This window comes from Lynx canadensis, chromosome B1, assembly GCF_007474595.2.
Source record: "Lynx canadensis isolate LIC74 chromosome B1, mLynCan4.pri.v2, whole genome shotgun sequence".
Taxonomy (NCBI): domain Eukaryota; kingdom Metazoa; phylum Chordata; class Mammalia; order Carnivora; family Felidae; genus Lynx; species Lynx canadensis.
Window position 1 is genome coordinate 185,258,847 of NC_044306.2, and position 6,000 is coordinate 185,264,846.

Here is a 6,000-nt window from a genome sequence, read left to right on the forward strand (position 1 = left end):
ATCGGATTTTGTTCCTGAAATATAGTCTTTCCTGAATTCAGTACATACCAGCACTCCTGCCATTCCACATGAAAGTGGACAGAGGAGAGGTGTTGTCTCATGCTTCCTGGCGTAAATGAACTGTGGTGGCACACACCATGGGAACGTGTGCAGCAAACTGGGGGCACATGCACGTGACATGAACAGGTCTTTAAAAAACATGGCGTATGAGACTGAACATTTATTCTGGGCCAGGGAACATTCTAACTGCTTGAGAGAGACTAGCTCATTCAGCCCTTACAAATCCCAGGAAATATACATACATCCTTATTATTCCAACGCACAGAGGAACGGAGAAGTTCAGTGGGTTGTCCATGTTATATAGCTAGTAAATGAAGCTGAGATTTGAGGCAGGAAGGCAACACTTCATCTTAATACCATACTAAGTACGCACACCCACACGTACGAGGTCTGTAGCATACCACCATTCTGCCCATTAACTTCCAGTTTGTTCTCAATCCATCTCAGCTCTTCCCTGATCTCTCTGTATCACAGGGAATGACAACTCCGGCTTCCAGGTTAGTCCAGACAGTAGGAAATTCTGGTAGAAGATAGGGGGTGGGGAGATGGAGGAGGGAGAGCCAGGGTGTTCCCCTCTGTTTCCTGTGGCATCTCCCACAGCCTGTGTGACTTTTCTGTGGTTCCAACTCCTTTCGGATGGTCCCTCCTCCATTGTTTCACATCCTCCAGGAAGTCTCCACTTGGAATCCAGCCAAAAGCCTGAGGTCCAGACTGTGAACAACATTCCTGCTGTTGTCCTGCCAGCCCTGGCCTGGCAGTGGCGATTTCCCGTGATGGATAAGCCCTGGGTCCCCACATGGTTATGTTTATCTTCTCTTTCTCTCATCAGTAGTCAAATCAATTCCCTGTATTAAACTCCTTCTGTGTGAAAGACCTAGAATGGCTTCAGATTTTCTTCTCAGATCCCTAATAAGTCATTTATGTGAATTATAAATATATGTTCTGGTGGGAGGACTGGCCTATGAGTCAAGATCCCTGGTATGGAGGTCAAGTGCTGACTCAACCTACTACGAAATCTTGAGCTCTTTGTCTATTCTCCTCAGGTTTTAGATTTCTAATTCACAATGTTGATGTTGGACTAGGGGTGTGTGAGTGTGTGTGTGTGTGTGTGTGTGTGTGTGTTTTAAGTATACTCCTCCTCACATGTGTATCTAGACACGTACATGTTCAAAAATACAACATGTTTTCCATGCATAATGTGAATTCAAGGATATCTGTGAAACACAACAATTGCCCATGGAGAATGAGGATAAAAAAGAGTAAAGAGACAAACAGAAAGTCCTGGTGCTGACCAAGAATGATAACACGACATAACTACTATTTGAGCTTGAGGTCCTGTACAAATCATTCTTTATGCCCTTTTGTGCACGGAGACACCTCCCAGATTTGCGGAAAATGTCGGAAAGTCAGACACAGCAGTCACACCACAGGTGTGAACCACAAAACTTGGAGGTGGGCAAGCTCCCCCAGCTGAGCCTCCCAAACAGATCTCAGGGCCTTCCCCTGTCCTATGGGTGGTGACGCCCATGTGCTGTGTGACCCCTGGTTGCCTAGAGTCCCCACGCCAAGCAGGGGAGAAGGAGAACATAAGCATTAGGGGACACCAAGTGGTTTCTGCCAAAGCAGAGGGAGGGTCTTCTTTCAAGGAAGATGTCTGGTAGCTGGGGGAGGGCTGGCTGTGCTCCTGAGGAGACAGACAAGATGAAGAGTCTCAGTGAGGAAACCTGTCCTTGCAGGTAAGAAGCAACTGGAAAGCAACATGTGACAGTGCATAACAGTAGTTCTTAACCTTTGGACCAGCACACCTGCTACCATCCAGGACACATCACTGATCACCTTATACACCCACGCTGCGTGCTCCCCAAGCAAGGGAAGCCCTCTGGGGCTTTTGAGAAAGCCTGCTCCTTAGATCTGGCCTGCCGGAGGAGGGAGTTCAGCCCGGAAGGCTGATGGCGCCATCTAGTGTTCAAATGCAGAACTGGCTGAAAGCACACCCCTGAGATGGGATTTCAAGCCACCAACCGCTCTGGGCTCTCCAAACCCCATCTGCCTTTTCGACAACTTCACAGCTTGCCAATTTGCAAATATTGGGAAATCACTTTGCCTTGCAATCTTCGAGGAGTAAACCTCCTGAGCCCATTGCCAGTAGAGCCTGAAAAGGCTGCCAGACAATCATCTGGCCCCCAAGGGGCTCCATGCAAATTGGACATTCTGGGTGGGTAAAACCCACCATCCTAATGCACGGCATCATTGGAAACTTGGCACCCACATTTCATCGCCAGCATTTCTCGGGGGCTACCTGAGCTTTTTCCAAGAGAAAAATCTCTTTCCTGAGGTGTGGAGACATCTGCTTTCCAGAGTACCCCCCGCCCCCGCCGACTATGTCTAAATAACAATTTTACAACCAGTTGTTGGTTCACACTTAAAATTTAGAGCCATGTTTTCTCTTCTCCTTATAGGGGAGAAGAGGGTAGCTGTTTCAGGGTTCATTAAGCCCCAATTTCTTCACCAGCGCTCTGGGCGTAAGAGGCTTAGCGGTTCTATCGTGTTTGTTAAGACATTCTGTAATCAGGCTCAATCTTGAAAACGAGTTTTCAGCTGCAACTGCTGGAAAGGGCCTTGATTTATTTATAATCAGCTAATATTGTCATTCAACAGGAAAGAAGAAGAATGGGAGAAATAAACTTGAGCATGGAGGTAGAGTGCAAGATTTGGGAGCCCGCTGTCGTTGTTGTTGTTGTTGTCGTTGTGTGTGCATTGTTCTGAAATAGATGAGACAGAGATGGACATGAATGAATTCATAAATATCAAAATAACTTATTTTGACCCTCTACTTCCAAGGAAGGAAATAGGGTGTGTGTGTGTGTGTGTGTGTGTGTGTGTTTCATCAAAGACTATATTACTGTTTTGGCCATCCAAAATGTGTCGGCAATGTGTCTTCCTAATAACACGGCCAGTGATTTCATGCTGTCCTCCGGCCACGGTCATTGGGCAGCCCTGTGGCTCTCCAGTGCCCCTCCCCCAGAGGGAAAGGGAGGTGTAGGTAGGACTGGAAGTGGGAGAGACTTCTCTCCCCCACTTTCCAGCATCAGGAATGTAGCGAAGGTGCTAGAAGGATTTGCCTGTTGTCTCTGGGCTTCGATTGGGTTTCGACAGGCCCCCTTTACTTTCCTGTCTGCTTCTCAATCCAGGCAATTTCATGGCTTCTTTTCTGCTGCCGAGACGTGTTTGTGGCACAGGGTTGTTTATGGGCGGAGGGCTGTTAGATGCGGCCGCGGGCTGAGGAGCAGCTCAGTTGCTAAGCGGCCTCCCTCTGCAGCCCAGCCCCGCTCGGGAGGTTGTGCTAGCAGCCGGGGAACAGCCCAGAGTTAATGGGGGTGATCTGGGCGCCCGAAGGGGAGCAGTGTGTCCTAGTTAATTACTCAACACAATTGGACAGCTGAGAGCTGTCTGTATACTTACGTTCAATGAATTGGAATATAATAAAGTAGAGCTCATTCATTTATTGAACAGGAGTTTATTGGGATCCATGCTACTGCTCCGCTGAATGTAATTAGCCAATTACACAGAACTGTGCTAGAGGGGAGGAGCGTTCCAGGCAGAGGGAGCAGCCAGGCCAAGGTCTAGGTCACGTGCTTGGCCTGCTCAGGGAAGAGCAGGAAGGCGCTTGGACCTCGAGACACGCGGGGAGGACAGAGCGGGGTGGGAGAGGAGGCTGGAAGGTAGGGAGCCCGGGTTGGGGGGGGGGGTGCACATCATGTACAGCTTTCTAGGCCACACTGGGGACATGAGATTTTAGCCTAAGTAGGAGAACAGCTACTACAGAGCTTGAAGATCAAGTTGCTTTGAGTCTCATGGGGGCCTTAAGATGCCATGGCCTCTTGGGTTAATCCCCCGCACCCCCCCCCCCGCTCTTAGCATGGCACCCACCAATTCCACTTCTGGGCTCTCCTCCTACCCACCCGACCCCCAGCTCCATACACACCAGTGACCATATCCCTTTCTCCACCCAGCAAACTCCTCCCTACCCTTCAAGACCCAGCACCTCTGTCACTGGCCCCATCCAGCCTTCCTTGATTTCCCCAGTCTGTGAATTCCCCTCTCTGGGACACACTCCTGTGAAACAGGGTCCACACCGTCTCCGTCTCCGTAAGGGATCTCCTGCCCCCAACGACTGGAGGCCCGAGGAGGAACCTGGTGCTGGCCCGGGGCCAGGACAAACAGGGGAGGTGCCGGAAGTTCTCAGTGGATGAATGAGCAGATGAACGAGTGAAAGAGTAGTAGTTGGGGAGAGTTAACCCACTAACTTCCAGTCAGCCGTCTGCCTCACAGGGTGAAGGAATGTTCCCAAGCCCCAGCTGGGAGCCAGCTGCCTGAGGTTACATCCAGCCCCCACCAAGCACTCCCTAGGGGACTCTGGGCAAATGGCTGAGCCTCGATTTTGTTCTGTATAAAACCGGAATGATAATACTGCCACTCCTTGCCCTGTAGTCATTGAGAGGACTAAATAAATTAGTGCATAAATAATGCTTAGCACACAGTAATCATTCAGAAAGTGCTAGGAGTATTATGGCGACTATTGCTGGTGCTAAGGAAGGGGGCCCGCAGCTCGTGAGGCGAGGGAATCTCAGAGGGAAGTGAACTCTGCTTCCCTCTTCCCAGGTCTGCCCGGAGCAGGTCTGAACCACAAGAGCCATTCATAATAGGCTTGCGTCAGAGGTGCTAGAAGGAACCATATTTTCATGAACCTTCCTGTAATGCCGTCAAAATCATTTTTTATTCCAAAATTCCTCCTTGACTTCTTGGGACCCATCTGTAGGGTCTGTTCCTGTGGAGAGGTAGGACCTCGGAAAGAAGTTGGGCCCCAAGCCAGAACACCTGGGTCGGAGTTCTCCGCCACCTGTCAGCTAAGTGGCCTTGGGCGACTGGTTTCACCTCTGGGCTGATATCCTCTGTAGAGAGAGGCCAATGGCCTGAGGCTGTGGTGGGGCAGGGACCTGCTTCCACATTCAGCTTGCGGAGTCAGGCTATAATGGCTCAAATTCTGTCCCCTGTTAGCTATGGACCTGGGTGAACTACCCAGTCTCCCTGTGCCTCAGTTTCTTCAACAGAAACATGGGATCATAACACAGTTCAGCTGTTACGGGCTGAATTGTGTCCCTCGCCCCGACCCAAAATTCAGTTTTTAAGTCCTAACCCTCAGTATTTCAAAATATGACTGTATTTGGAGGCAGGGTCTTTAAAGAGGTCATTAAGGTAAAACAGGGTCATTGGGATGGACTCTACTCCAAAAAGTCTCCAGTCCTTATAAGAAAAGGAAATTAGGATACACACAGAGGGAAGGCCATGTGAAGACACAATGAGAGGGAAGCCTCGGAGGAAATCAACTCTGCCAACCTTGATCTTGGACTTCCAGGCTCCAGAACCATGAGAACATACATTTCTGCTGTTTAAGCCCCCCAATCTGTGATCTTTTGATGTGGCGGCCCTCACAGATTAAGATGCATCCTGTTAGGGGGTCGTGAGGTTAAATGAGGTGATGCTTGTCAGGTGCTTTGAATTGGGGGAGAGGGGGGCAGGCAGCAGGGCCCACGCATGCCCATTTTGCTCATCATAGGAAAGGTCCCAGAGCACACAGGGTTCATTGGACATGTACTACACCCCAAGGAGAATCCCTTCTTTGAGTTCTGCTCAGACCCAAGGACACTTTCAGTATTTATCACACGCCTATTCTGCGCCAGGCACCCATGGGAGTGGAGGGCTCCCTGCCTGCATGGGGCTTGCAGTCTAATCTGCAGAAAGAGAGAAAACAAAGAAACCATGAAATACATAAATCCTTAGCACAGGAACCAGAGCACAAATAGAGCCAGGGGGCTGTGTAATAGAGAAGTAGGAGTGTGACAAGGGCTGAGAAGGTGCCCTTGAGTGCTGAGATGAACC